A 14,622-nucleotide genomic window follows, 5' to 3' on the forward strand; every position below is an offset into this window, starting at 1 on the left:
GAAATTGACACGTTCCCACAGGACGATTTGATTTCGAAGAACTGGCACTTTCCAGTGGCAACAAACATTCGGCTGGAAAAATTTTCACCTGTTCGACTACCGGGTGGCTAAACCCTTTCCCGCTTTGATGGGACCAGGGCTAAGCCAGCGACAGATTCCTGCCTGCTACGGTCCCCAGGTTGGTGAGTAACGTGCGTGAGTGAGTGGCATCTGGGAGGCCTTTGAATGAGCCATTTGTGCTGAATGTGTCACTTCATGTCTCAAATGAGACAGTCAGCACTGAGCCATCCCATCCCTTAGGATGGAGCCCTGGCAGGCTTGGCTGGGGAAAACCTTCAAACCATTTATCTTGCAGTGACAAAGAGAAAGTTTAATTTAAAGGGATCTGTCATCCCCCAATCCCACGTGAGACGCATTCCAACAGCAAGAGCTGTTTCAAGGCGTACAGCAGAGAAACTCCCACGGCCTCGGTTCCTCCCATGGAAATCACTGGGCCAGACCCCCAGCTGGCCTGGATCAAGACCAGTTTACACTGGCTCGGGCCCTGGATTTAAACACAGGGGAGACATCTTGGTGCATCTCTTTCCCATATCACCTGCAGAGTTCTGTGGCGCCGGCCGCGGCGGGTTGGCCAGGGTGTCATTCCAGCCTCGTCTTGCCGCGTGCGGGTGGGGGACAGAGTGAAAGCCATAGGCCTGCACAAACGCAGACCCTGCCTTCTCTGGGGATGTGAAATCTCAAGCCACAATTAAACAGAGAGTAAAATATAGTGGGGTCTTCCAGGGAGGGAATTACAAAGCAGGCCACGGAGGAGCAGCAAAGGGCCCCGATCCGGGAAACACTTAAGCACCAGACTTGAGATGAGTGAGGAGCTTGTGAGGGAACATAGGGGTGCAATCCACCCCCCCGTACCCGGGGGCCGGAGAGCCAGGTAAGCCCCACATAGACCCCCAGGGGATTTGAATGGTGCTCATGTCACGTCAGACCCTCTGGACAGGGACTTCACAGCCAGAACCACTTGGGGTCTTTAAATCATGAGGGAGTCTCAGAGCTGCTTCTAGAAGCAATGGGGCCAGATCCCCAGCGAGTGTGAATGGGTGTCACTCCATTGGAGTCACTGGGACCAGATCCCCAGCTGGAGTCAGTGGGGCCTGATCCCTAGCGGGTGTGAATGGGCATCACTCCATTGGAGTCAATGGGACCAGATCCCCAGCGGGTGTGAATGGGCATCGCTCCATTGCAGTCAATGGGGCCAGATCCCCAGTGGGTGTGAATGGGCATCGCTCCATCGGAGTCAATGGGGCCAGATCCCCAGAGGGTGTGAATGGGCATCGCTCCATTGCAGTCAATGGGGCCAGATCCCCAGTGGGTGTGAATGGGCATCGCTCCATCGCCAGATCCCCAGAGGGTGTGAATGGGCATCGCTCCATCGGAGTCAATGGGGCCAGATCCCCAGTGGGTGTGAATGGGCGTCTCTCCATTGCAGTCAATGGGGCCAGATCCCCAGAGGGTGTGAATGGGCATCGCTCCATCGGAGTCAATGGGGCCAGATCCCCAGCGGCCAGATCCCCAGCGGTGTGAATGGGCGCGCCTCCATTGGAGTCTGGGCCAGACCATTGCAGTCAATGGGGCCAGATCCCCAGAGGGTGTGAATGGGCATCGCTCCATCGGAGTCAATGGGGCCAGATCCCCAGCGGGTGTGAATGGGCGTCGCTCCATTGGAGTCAATGGGGCCAGATCCCCAGCGGGTGTGAATGGGCGTCGCTCCATTGGAGTCAATGGGGCCAGATCCCCAGCGGGTGTGAATGGGCGTCTCTCCATTGCAGTCAATGGGGCCAGATCCCCAGCGGGTGTGAATGGGCGTCGCTCCATTGGAGTCAATGGGGCCAGATCCCCAGCGGGTGTGAATGGGCGTCGCTCCATCGGAGTCAATGGGGCCAGATCCCCAGCGGGTGTGAATGGGCATCGCTCCATCGGAGTCAATGGGGCCAGATCCCCTGAGGGTGTGAATGGGCCGTAGCTGAGTCTATTTATACTGACTGAGGCTCTTTCCCCTCATCCCCCCCCCCCTCTTTTTGGCATCTTAATGAAAGTAGCTGGAATATCAAAGTTTCGGAAGATTAAGACTCCTGTGGATTTCACTCTGGAGTGTAAATATGTTTAATGAGCACTTTCAGCTTTTGTAAGCATAAATATATGCAAAACCCCCTTCTTTGAGCTGCCTTCCTCCCAGAAACGAATTAACCTTCTTCTTAATGGGCCATGGTGCGTGTATTATTCGGGGTTTATCATTCATCTAGTTTTTGCCTTCTAATTGTGTGCGTGCGAACACACGCATGCGCTGCATGGGCATGTAACGGATCTCTGCCTACACACATGTTTGGATGCACCCAAGTGTGTACGGCTGTACGTGTGCACAGTTGGCATAAGGGTCTTGCTGCAAGACTCTGGAGAAGGGGGCAGATCGGGGGCATGGCTGGAGCACACTGCACAGTGACTATTCTCTGCCCCCCTCCAGGGTCCTTAGGGGGCAGAACATGTGTTAGAGCAGCCCTGAGGCTGCTCTAACTGACACAGGGGGCCAGGCTCAGAATACAGGGAGCAGAAAGGGGGCTTAACGCCACCTTAACTCTTCCCATGGGCAGGGATAGCTGGGAATCAGACCCGGTGACCTTTGACTAGCTAACGGGGGGAAGGGGGTTATATGGCATTCCTGCTCAGGAGGGAACCCAGCCGCCCCCTCCTCCTCTCAGGAATCCATTAAACAGCTCAGGCTGCCAGCTCGGTCTGATTGGCCCCTCCCCCCCCCCCCGACCCCGCTGCCTACGGAAATCCAGCAATCCTGCTATCGCCTTTTGTGCTCCAGTTTCCTTCACATGCCACCTCAAAGGACCCTCCTCGTGCCCACCGCCGGGGGCTCCTGGGAAACAAACCCCTTCCCCATATTAACCCCCACACGCGCCCCCAGGAATGTTCAGCGTGGGATACTAATCCCAAAAAGTCTGGAATTCTAAGCATCAGGACGCCTGGGTTCTTTTCCTAGCTCTGGGAGAGGAAAAGGGTCTAGTGGCTAGAACAGGCGGGGTGGGAGTCAGGACGCCTGGGTTCTATTCTCAGCTCTGGGAGAGGAATGGGGTCTAGTGGTTAGAGCAGGCGGGGTGGGAGTCAAGACGTCTGGGTTCTTTCTCCAGCTCTGGGAGACGAGTGGGGTCTAGTTGTTAGACCACGGGGAGGGGGAGGTCAGGACGCCTGGGTTCTTTTCCCAGGTCTGGGAGAGGAGTGGGGTCTAGTAGTTAGAGCAGGGGGGTGGGAGTCAGGACACCTGGGTTCTTTTCCCAGCTCTGGGATAGGAGTGGGGACTAGTGGTTAGAACAGGGGGGTGGGAGTCAGGACTCCTGGGTTCTTTTCCCAGCTCTGGGATAGGAGTGGGGTCTAGTAGTTAGAGCAGGGGGGTGGGAGTCAGGACTCCTGGGTTCTATCCCCAGCTCTGGGAGAGGAGTGGGGTCTAGTGGTTAGATGAGGTGACAGTCTCTCTTCAGAAAAGGGGGTATTGTACTTTCCGGCTGATGTCCTGCAGTCTTCCGGCGGGATATGAACTCCCAGCTCATGAGGGGCTTGGCACTGAGCTGGGGACCCGCTCCCCAAGTTGCCCTGCCCTGTGCCCCTTCCCCAGAGTCACCGAGCAGGCCTGATGGGTTTCCCTCTGCCGCTCCTTGGGCAGCTGGGGGGGGGCACAGACCCCGGAGCAAGGACCCCCCTGTCTACACCCCTCTCTGGGGTCCGATCAACGGGAGACGTCTCTGTGCTGCCGTCACCCCCAAGGGGGAGTCGGTGTTTTAGCTGGTGCAGCCGTGAGGCCTGTTCTTAGCACACACCCCCCCGAGGGGGTTCAGGCTCGTGCCCCATCCAGGATAGCACCACATGGGGGGAGTCGGTGCCGCTCGGGGCGTGATCTCTGCAGGAAGCGGCGCAAGAGGCAGGGGAACCCAGCTGGGAGGAGAAGGAGGCTTGGAAGGGGGTGACCACGCCGGGCTGGCAGGGGCAGCGCTGCTCCGGTGCCGGAGTGTTTACACGGTACAAGGAGCTTTTCCTCAAGAGCTGGAAATTACGCGGGACGTTTCTCGGGGCGTTTCTCTGGGGCCTTCTCCAAAATCGGCCATGAGACGACGGAGCCGAGCAGGGGGTTTCCCTAGATTCTCGCTTTCCTCTCCTCCATTTCTCTCTAGCTTTGGGTCCCAGTGGTTGAGCTCCCCCTACCAGGCAGGGCGAGGCAGGGGGGTGTCGGGGGGGGGCAGCCCAGGTTGCCACCAGGGGCGGAGTAAAATAATCTGGTGCCCAATGGCAAATCTTGACCCGTCGCCCACCCACCAGGGGCACCTTGCCCCATAGCCCCACCCCCACACAATGACCCCACCCATTTCGGGATGGCAGAGGGAGTCCCACTGACCTTCCCAGCAGGCCCTGGCTGAAGCATTTGTCCGCATAGCTGGGGTATCTCTACTTAGTAGAGATCTCTACTTAGGGGGCTGGGCCCACTGTTGTCTCCCCCTCCTGCCCCACACGGAGCCCTCTGCAGACTCAGGCAGCGTCTCTACATGAGGCAGCTCCCCCCTCAGAGCGACGGGCTCAGGCTCTCTGCAGACTCAAGCAGCCTCTCTGCACGGGGCAACTTCCCCCCTCAGAGCAACGGACTCAGGCTCTCTGCAGACTCAGGCAACGTCTCTGCACGGGGCAACTTCCCCCCTCAGAGCGACGGGCTCAGGCTCTCTGCAGACTCAGGCAGCGTCTCTACATGAGGCAGCTCCCCCCTCAGAGCGACGGGCTCCGGCTCTCTGCAGACTCAGGTAGACACTGCGGCGCCAGGGCTCAAGGCGGGCACAAAACAACGCAAACAAGGCTCACTGAAGCCGCCCCTGTTTCAGGCCCTGAACCCAGCCATCCAGACAGGCCAAATTCTCCCCCACCCCTGCCCCCAGCCCATCAGGAGGCAGATTCCACCCCTCACCCCTGCGAGGAGCATCAGCGGAGCCGCCCGCCGTTAATCCTCCCCTAATCCGCCACACAAGCAACCAGAGGCCTGGCGCGGAGATAAACGGGGATGCCCCGCGCATGCTAATTAACCCGGCCAAATCCTCTCCCCGGCGGTGGCCGGGGTGTGGGGAAGGGAAAGGGCCCGGAGGGCGCTGAGCAGGCGCCCTCCCCGCGGGGAGGGGTTAATACCATTCACGCGGGTAGCTCGTTTACCTGCATTTAGCCCAGGGCCGGCTACGCCCCAGGCAAACACTCGTCCCTGGCCCACGGGGCCTGAGGTCTGAGAAGGCAGGGAGCAGAGGTCGGGCACAGCTAATCTACTGCCGCAGGAGCGGTAATCGGATCCCGGCCATTACCGGCAGAGCGGGGCTGGCAGCAGGCCCGTGGGGGGCAGCGTCACCCTGGCATCCGCACCAGCACCAGGCCCTGGGGAGCCCCCGGGGATGGGAAACACACCCACCGCGCCAGCCGCTGCTGGGCTCGGGAGCAAACCCTGGGACGGCCAGGGTGTTCCCTTCCCCACCCAGAGCACAGAGAGCTGCTCGCCGGGCTGTCTGTCTGTATCCCCGTACACCCCCTCTGTCCATCCCTCCATCCCCATGCACCCCCTCTGTCCATCCCTTCATCCCCATGCACCCCCCCATCCATCCCTCCCCATATACCCCCCCTTATCTCTCCCTCCATCCCTATACACACCCCTCTATGCATCTATCCATCCCCATGCACCCCCTCTGTCCATCCATCCATCCCCATACACACCCCTCTATCCATCTATCCATCCATCTGCATTTATACCAGGGCCCATCACCATGGTATCTGGGAGTTTGCCTGAGGACTCTCCCCCATGCACCTGACCTTGAAAGGTCCTTTAAAGAATTGGGGCCCAGTGCCGCTCCACCAGGCCTACAGTGAGTGTCTGACCAGCGCATGCTGAGGTGGGGGGAGCCCCAGCCCTCCCCACCGCAGCGCGACATCGGAAGGACATTCTGTCTGTAAGAGACAGAATCTTGCAAATCTCTTCCTCCCGCTCCTCGCTGGCCAAATGCTCCCCCAGGCTCTCCTCCCCGCGCCAGTGACTCCGTGCGCCGAAGCGGCCATTAAGCAGGCTAATTGGAAACAGCAGCCCAAGCAGCAGGGCTAGAAGCATCCAACTTCTGTTCAGAGGCCTGCTTGCTTTTCCCTAGTAGCGTGTGATGGTGGGGCCGGGGGCTAGTGGAGGGTATCGGTGTCTTGCCTGGATCACCCCGGCCGGCCAAGCTGCTGCAAAATAAAAATAAAAAAAGTACCACGGTATTCTGCAGAAACCCCGCTGCAAATATGGAATGCTGCAGGATACTGCCGCCGCGGGGCCAGTATTTAATGCTACACAATGCTGAAGCCGTGGTGCAAGTATTTCAGGCTGGGCTAATTCAGCCCGTCCTGTGCCAAACCACAGCAACAACATTGCAAATGCGAATCCCGTAACTTCTCCGGGATGTAGGCACCAAAACGGCCAGAATAACGGTGGCGATCGGGGTGGCGACCCTGCGAAAATACCCCGGTGATTTCTCCGGCACGCTGCAAAAATGAGCAGCGGGCTAGAGAATGCTGCGGCGCCACGTCAAACGGGACAAGGAGACGTCACGGCTTGCTGAAGTAACGCTGCGCGATGCTGCGCGAGCGACTCCAGCGAGGGTGCAGATTGCCACAGGGCCGTCGCAAAATTCACCAGCTCGCTTGCCCTCTTCGATGCAGCGACACTGGGAAACCAGGTGGGGGAACGCTACAGGACGCTGCAGTACCGGGCTCAAAGTTACTGCTACAGAACCCTTCCGACTGGGACACGATACTGCAGTCACAGGAGAGGGGGCTGCAGGAGCGCTGCAAAAAGTTGTGTTTCGAGACACACGCGCACACACACACGCCCCGGCTTCACACGCTCCAGGGGCCGCAGCTTGCTTTCTCGGCCCCCAAGATGTCCCAGCAAGGTGCCACATCCAGATGCCCCTTCCCAGCCCTGCGTTCCTCACAACCCGAGGCACCTCTCGAGAGCTCCTTGCCTGCAGATCTCATCGGGATCGTCGGCCCAGTGTTATAGGTGGGGAAACCGAGGCAGGAAGTGCTTTCCAGCGGAGCCCTGCCAAGGCCGGGCTGCCACGCGCTGCCCACCCGTAGCTAGAGCTGCCAACCTGCCGCACGCCCCAGGCTGGGAGGAGACGGCACCCACCGGTGGCAAAGACCCATGGAGCTGGGGGAGCCGGAGAGAGTCGGTGACACTGCTGGGGGCCCAGGGCGCAGCTCAGGCTGCCGAGCTGAGACCCAGCCCTGGGGTAAGAGCCCCCAGAACACGCAGGGCCAGGACGCCAGGCCATTTGCACGCAAGGGAGCTCCCGGCCTCAGGCCCACAGGCAGAAAAGACGGAGGAACTAAAATCTCATTGAAAGTCAAAGGGGGCCTGAGGTGTTGCTGAAAAACTTTACCCTACAGATGGATCAATCTGTCCCCATCCCCACTCCCTCTATCCATCCCCCCCCTACATATTGATCCATCCCTAAACACGCTCCCTCTATCCATCCATCCCCCATCCACACCCCCTCTATCCATCCCCCCATCCACACCCCCTCTATCCATCCCCCCCTACATATTGATCCATCCCTAAACACACTCCCTCTATCCATCCACCCCCCATCCACACCCCTTCTATCCACCCCCCATCCACACCCCTTCTATCCACCCCCCATCCACACCCTCTCTATCCATCCCCCCTACATATTGATCCATCCCTATACACGCTCCCTCTATCCATCCATCCCCAGCCACACCCCCTCTATCCATCCCCCATCCACACCCCCTCTATCCATCCCCACCCCCTCTCTCCATCCCCCATCCACACCCCCTCTATCCATCCCCCCCTACATATTGATCCATCCCTATACACTCTCCCTCTATCCATCCATCCTCAGCCACACCCCTTCTATCCACCCCCCCCCATCATCCACCCCCATCCACACCCCTCTATCCACCCCCCCACACACATTGATCCATCCCTCCCCAGACACGCCCCTTTAGCTCTCCCCCAGCCGTTTGATTCACACCCCTGACACGTCCGGAGGAGACGAATGTCGCTGTCTGTGGTGCGTTTGCCGGGCAGTGAGCTGTGGCCGCTGCCTGCTCCACCGGCCTGATGGGGGGTTAATTGGGCCCAGCCTCGCTCTGCTCTGGACATTTGTGCTCTCTCTGATGAGCCACTGCGGTGCCAGATGGCCGCTAAGCCGCCAGGGCTGGAGGGGATGGATCGCAGAGAGGTGGCTGGGCGTAGGGACATGGGAACGGCCCCTCTGGATCAGAGCAAGGGCCCATCTAGCCTGGTATCCCGTCTCCGACTGCACCTGCTGCTTCAGAGGCAGGGGCACCGTTCCCAGGGCTGGATCCTCCCTAGCTGGGTCCTGCTGGGAAGTGGGGTGGCTTCGACCCCCGATTAGCTCCAGATCTTCTTCCCTGAGTGAACCGGATCCACTGCCCCTAGGGGAGGACGTTTCTGCCTCTCGCTTTTAGTGGCTGCAGCCAGGGTCGCTGGCTCGCACCACGATCGGGCCAGCCTCGTGCTGGCCGCTGAGCTGCCTTCAGGCCCCGGTTCCCAAAATCCAGACATTGCGAAGGACGTTTCCCGCCCAGATGGGAGGGGGGGGGCCCGCAAGGCAAAGCTGGAAGATGTGACCCCCAAGGGATCTAGCAGCAGACAGTGAACACCCGTAGCCTGGAAGTTGGTATTGACTAAAATCTTGGGACTAGCCTGCCAATTTCATCCTGATTTGGCGGGGATCTTGGTTCCCGGCTTATGAACGTGGCCAAAACTCATGCAGCTGCAGAGACACAGGGCGAGAGACAGTCTCCCAGACGGGTGTGGGAGGGGAAGGGGCAGCGCGCGGGTGGGTGTTTTCCACGGCGACATGCACAGAACCCACAGCCATCCTGCCACCCCCCCGGTTGTCCCACACAGCCTGGCTCTGCTCTCCAAAGAGCCCTGTGAATACAGGAAAGCGACAGCCCCCCCCCGGCTAATTGGCTCTTTTTATGAAGTCTCCACCACGTAAGTTTCCACTGAATGTAGTCGAATGCAAAGCGTGAGGCACCATGCAAGCTGGAGTTTGCCTCCGTCTCTGGGGTTGCCAGGGGTGTGGGAGGCTATGGTGACCCCCCTCCCCAAATCCACAGCCACTGGGATTTCCCCTGCCAGCTATTACTGCCCAGCTCAGACCCTCCCGCCCCGAGGAGGGGTCTCTGCTGGCGACCCAGGGAGAGCCCCCCCCTGAACCGGCTCAGGGCAGGCTCCGGCCCCGTGAAGGGTTTTCACTCACCGCAGGAGTGCTTCCCCGTGCCCAGGCGCGGCAGCACCGCTGGCTTGCAATCCGGCCTCTCTTCCAGAGCGCGGCCCTGTGGCCAGGGGCCCAGATTTGCATCCGACCCTCTTGGGGGCAACAAAGCTCCAGCGACAAAAGTCCAGTGAAAAATTCCAAGTCTCCGGACCCGGTCCCTGGCCCCCGGGGGATGCCAGTGGCTGGCAGGGGAACCCGGGGCCTCCCTCTCCATGGGGCCAGCCCAGGGACTATAACCTACAGCCCCCTTCTGCAACCAACCTCTTCTTTATCACAGCCAGCTGGCTGCGTCCCAGCTGAGCTCTGCCTCCAGGTGCAGCCAGGTCACATAACGGGGCCTCATTAACGCATTCAGGGCCGGGGAAGGCCGTCCCGTCCCCTTCATGACAAGGTGTGGGCCTGGGGGGAGCCATCAAGACTCTTTCCTTTGGCTTGTCTGGCAGCTCTTTGGGGCAGGGATTGTCTCGCTTCACCGCAGCCTTTGGGAGGGGAGGGGTCCCAGGAGAGCTGGGGCGGGGGGTCTTCTCCCACCGAAAGCAGAGCCTTTGGATTACATGGCAAAGGTTAGCACAGCGGGGGAAGCCCCTTTCCACCTGAGCTAGGAGGGTCGGGCTTTGAGCAGCTACCTGCTCGGCGCTGGGGGCTGGGACCCCCGCTCCCTGCGCAGGCAGCACTCCAGTTGTTACTCCTGCTTGACAGATGGGGAAAGCGAGGTGCAGGAAGAGGGCGGTGGGGCAGGGTTTTGGCCAAGGTCACACACTGCAAGTTAGTGACAGAGCTGGGAATAGGACCCAGGAGTCCTGGCTCCCAGCCCCCCCTGCTCTAACCACTAGACCCCACTCCCCTCCCAGAGCTGAGGATAGAACCCAGGATTTCTGGCTCCCAGCCCCCCCTGCTCTAACCACTAGACACCACTCCCCTCTTGGAGCTGGAAAGAGAACCCAGGTGTCCTGGCTCCCAGTCTTCCATCAGTTACACTCGGGGAGCGTCTCCTACACCTTCTCTCCCCACCTACGTCTCCAGCAGATGTTTAGGTAAAAAGGCCCTTATTAGGGAGTGGCGGTTGTGCCTGAGCAATAATTACTCCCTCGTTATCTCCGTAATTACAGGCTGTCGGCCTGCGCCGGGCACGAGGCTGCTGTAACCAGGGGGATTTGCTCACGAGCTCTGCTCCAACAATTCCCCGGTGCTCTCATGCAAAACGGAATCTGGGTGGGTGGGTGGCTTGGTGGGGGGGGGGGGAGCTGGCAGGGGGCTCCCCGCTCTGAGAACGACAGCACAGCACAGGGTGGAGTAGCGCCCCCTTATGGAGCTTTGTCGTGGACGAGAAGCCCTGACAGAGATCTCACATGTGTACCCATCAGGCTGGGTGCCACTGGACCCTGGCCAGGATCGGGGGTCCCTTTGGGCCAGACACCACACAGACCCCCAACCGAGATCAGGGGCCCATTGGGCCAGGCGCTGCATAGACCCCGACTGAGATCAGGGGCCCCCGTTGGTCCGGGCAACACATGCACCCCGACCGAGATCAGGGCACCCATCGGGCTGGGCGCTGCCCAAACCCAGACAAGAAATGGCCCCTGCCCCCAAAGAGCTCCTGGCCAGAGGCAGAGTGGTTCTCAGTGGGTCGCTTGTTCCAGGGTGCCCTGGTCTCCCTGGGTAGGGGCCCCGCGGTGCTGAGGATCCAGCCGCAATCCCCTCTGTGGACACGGCTCCAGCACGTTGGAAAATGGGGGGTGGGGCTGTGGAAATTATCAAGCGCTTGTCAAAAACCAGCTAACCCCAAACTGCGCCTGAAGGGGGTCCTGGTTGGGTCCTTCCCCACCCCAGGGGGTTCACCCCCCACCACTGTGCCGGGACCGTCCAGCTCCGAGCAAAATTCACTGTTGGCGGCTTTGGTCTCCAGCTGTGAGCTTTCATTGGCCTGCGTCCCCTGTGATGTCATCAGCACCTTGGTGACTGCACGATGTCATCATCTCCACCTGTGATGTCATCAGCGCCTTGGTGACTGCACAATGTCATCATCTCCACCACCCATCTCCATGGGGACCTCTTGCTCCCTCCTTGATGTCTTTGGCGTGGCGACCTTTGCCCCCCCACCCCCAAGCGCCATCCCAGTGTTGTCATGGTGGCCGGTCTACCTTCAGGATGTCATCGACATGACATCAGTGATGTCATCAGTGAGGTCATCACCGCTGCAACCTTCCACCTCTTGTGATGCCATCACCAAGGCACCAGGTCTCCTCTGGCAATGTTGTTGCCACGGTGACCTTCCTCCCCTCTGATGTCACTATGATAACCTTACTTTATGGCGTCATCACCATGGTGACCTCACTCCCCAGGATACCATCACGGGAGCGCCAGGTCTCCCTGGCAATGTTGTTGCCATGGTGACCTTCTACCCATCCACCTGCCCGTGGTTCACAGGCCCCCTCCAGCCAGCTTGACCCCAGCAGGGCAGGTGATCCGGGACAAGGGCTAATGGTCGTCAGAGCCGGAGCCGAACATCCCAGGGAAGATTTTGCACGTTCCCATTATCGTCTCTTCTTCTCCTCCCGAAACGTGGCGCTAATAAATCTGGCGGCTCCGCTCCCCCATTCCCTGCCAAGCCGGCTTGTCCGCTGAAAAATTAAACAGCCAGGAACTCAGGGGGTCTCTGTATAAATCACACGCCGGCTGCTTCACTTAATGCCTCTTGTTCGGCCTTAAGTATCAGCCGCCTCCTGCCCGCTGTGGGCATGGAACCTCTCAGCTGCCAAGGCCGGAACGCGGCTGGCCCCAGGGAGAGCTGCCGACAGGAACCGCTCAAAGAGACCTGCAGCTGGGGTGCTGCCGGCCTTGCGGACAAGGCGCTGGGTTGGTATTCAGGCTACTTGGGTTCAAGTCCTGACTCTCTCATGTGGCCTTGGGGGAGTTGCTTTATGCGACCCGCTTGCTTCTCCGTCGCCGGCACTTGTGCAAAGTGAGCGTGTGATGCTCGTGCAAGGGAGCGGAGAGTTCTGATCTGCTGGGGGGTGGGGGGGGAGACAGCTCCTTGAGTTGCCCGTGACTCAGTTTCCCCAGCTCTAAAATGGAGATAACAAGTTTTCCTTTGTCGTGTCTTGTGAGGTCTTCAGGGCGAGAGCTCTCTGTCCCTGTGCAGCACCTGGCACAATGGGACCCTGGCCTTAGCTGGGGCCTCTAAATGCTCCTATGGACTCCCCACGTCTATCCCCAACTCCAGGAAGGAGTGGGGAGGGGTCTAGGGCAGTAGGGAGATCTGGGCATCAGGACTCCTGGGTTCTATTCACGCCTCTGTCACCAACTGTCACGGACTCACAGATTGTGCCCACTCGTGGCCCCGTGTGGTCCATGGGGGGTGCCCCTTTCAGTGCGACAGCCCTTCTCGGGGGTCCGCTCTCTCTCAGGGTCAGGCCCCTCCACCTCCTGGAGCCGCGCCTCTCTGAGCCTTAGCACGTCTGTTTCTTGCTGTGGGCCCCCTCAGGGAGTCCATGCGCTCTGGACCCCCCGGGCCTCCACTCCCGAAGGGGTTGATGCAACCCTGATCTCTAGACCAGAGCGACTCTCAGCCAGCGTAAAACAGGAGGGTTTATTGGGGGTTGAACCCAGCACAGGAAACTCTCAGGGCCTCAGGCCTGGCCTACCTCAGCCCAGCACATCCTGGTCCCCCTGCAGCCAGGGGGGGCTCTGCCTGCTCCCCCTCTCCAGCCCTGAGCCCCCCCGCTTCCCAGCTGGGCCTCCTATATCCCCGGCTCCAAGCCCCCTCTGTCCATTGTCTTCTCTCCAGGTAAACAGGCTCGTAAACAGGATGGCCTGGGCCTCCTCTCCTCTCAGCCCCCCTCTGGCCCCTCTGGCTGGAACTGGCTGGTCAGGTCACCGGGGTCCTCTCCCCACAGCCCATTGTCCTCCCACTGGCCAGAACTGGCTGTGACTCCTGAGCTGGGTCTCCGGGTCACCAGGTCACCAGCCACTGGGGTCTCCATCCTCCAGGCCATCGGCCGAGGTCCCAAATTCCCTCTCCGGTCCTGTGTACTAACAAACTCCTTCTCCCCTCACCTCGTTAAACCAGTAACACCCGGGGACACTGAGTCCCACCCCTCCTGCATGCAGCCCACTGGAAAACACGGAAAAACCAAGAAACCCCCCCCACTTAATCACACCAACGCTCTGGGTGACCTTGAGCAAGCCCTTTCCCCTCCCCATGCCTCAGTTTCCCCATCCTTAAAACGGGGGGAGGGCACCTTGCCGTGGGAAAGCAGAGATTGAGACCTTAATTCATTAATGTTTGTAAAGTGGTTGAGAATCCAACCGCATCGCAGCCGTGCAAGGAGCCGAGGTGTGGAATGAGCCGTGCCAGGGGGATGCCTTGATAAGGAGAGATGCCCGGCACCTCGCCTGTCCTGATCACTCTCCTTGTTCTGGGCAAGCTCCTGGAATGTTTCACGCTCTCTGCCCCTGGCACGTTCTGTTCACTTGCCTGGCACCTCGCACAGGCCGGTGCCTCACTCCATGCGCCTTGCACATCTGGGACACCCTCCAGCCCCCTTGCACTTTTCATTCATGCTTCTTGCGCTGGCGCGTTGTGTGCGCGTTGTGTGCACGTTGTGTGCTCCAGATGCCCTGTGGGGGGGGTTTCACACTCGTTGCACCTTGCATGTCCCATTTGCCTTGCACGCTCCATGCGTCTTGCACGCGCGATTCACTCTCCTCGCCCCTCCCGCCTTCTGTGCAGGCTCCTTTCATGTTCCCTGCACGCCCCCAGCTGGTGGAGGCAACGCCCCGAGCTCAGCAATAAAACCAACTAGCCAGGCCCTGCACTCAAAGATCCAATCTCCCCCAGATCTCCAGGGTGCTCAGATCTAGGCAGGTGGCTGGCTCAGGACTCCCAGTTCCCCTGTGCCCTCCAGTCTAGGCTGGGGACACTGTTCCCCGGAGTGGAGTTTGGAGGCGCGGGCACCTGTGAGCTCTCAAGGTCTCGCCGCTTCCTGAGGCCTTTTAAAAAGCAGTAAGAACATGGAGTTTCTTCCTGTCCCCTACCCCGGCCCTTGAAAGTGACACGTGGCGGCAGCTGCGATTTGTCATGGAAGGAGGCGATGGAACAGAGGGGGGGAAGACAGTGTGTGTCCGTCCGTCCATCTGTCCCAGCCGCCCCCTGCTGGAGGGATTGAGACCGACGGGGTGTGTGTGTGTCTGCGTGGGGGGAGGGATGGGCACCAGTAGGGTGACCAGATATCCC

The 14,622-nt window shown here is 59.9% G+C and overlaps 1 protein-coding gene across 2 annotated transcripts in view; it reads right to left on the reverse strand.

Annotated features, from left to right (window-relative positions):
- Nucleotides 1-11,227, reverse strand: part of LRFN1 (leucine rich repeat and fibronectin type III domain containing 1) — an 87,692-nt gene extending 76,465 nt beyond the window's left edge. The window contains exon 1 of one of the 2 annotated variants that reach the window (XM_039509624.1): nucleotides 11,168-11,227. The gene's annotated coding sequence lies outside the window, so the exon portion shown is untranslated. Of the gene's footprint in view, nucleotides 1-9,368; nucleotides 10,164-11,167 lie in introns of those variants that run through there. The other variant, XM_039509622.1, reaches the window with a different exon arrangement.
- Between the last annotated feature and the right edge of the window lie 3,395 nt (nucleotides 11,228-14,622).

Source organism: Mauremys reevesii, linkage group 22 (assembly GCF_016161935.1).
Source record: "Mauremys reevesii isolate NIE-2019 linkage group 22, ASM1616193v1, whole genome shotgun sequence".
Classification (NCBI taxonomy): Eukaryota; Metazoa; Chordata; order Testudines; family Geoemydidae; genus Mauremys; species Mauremys reevesii.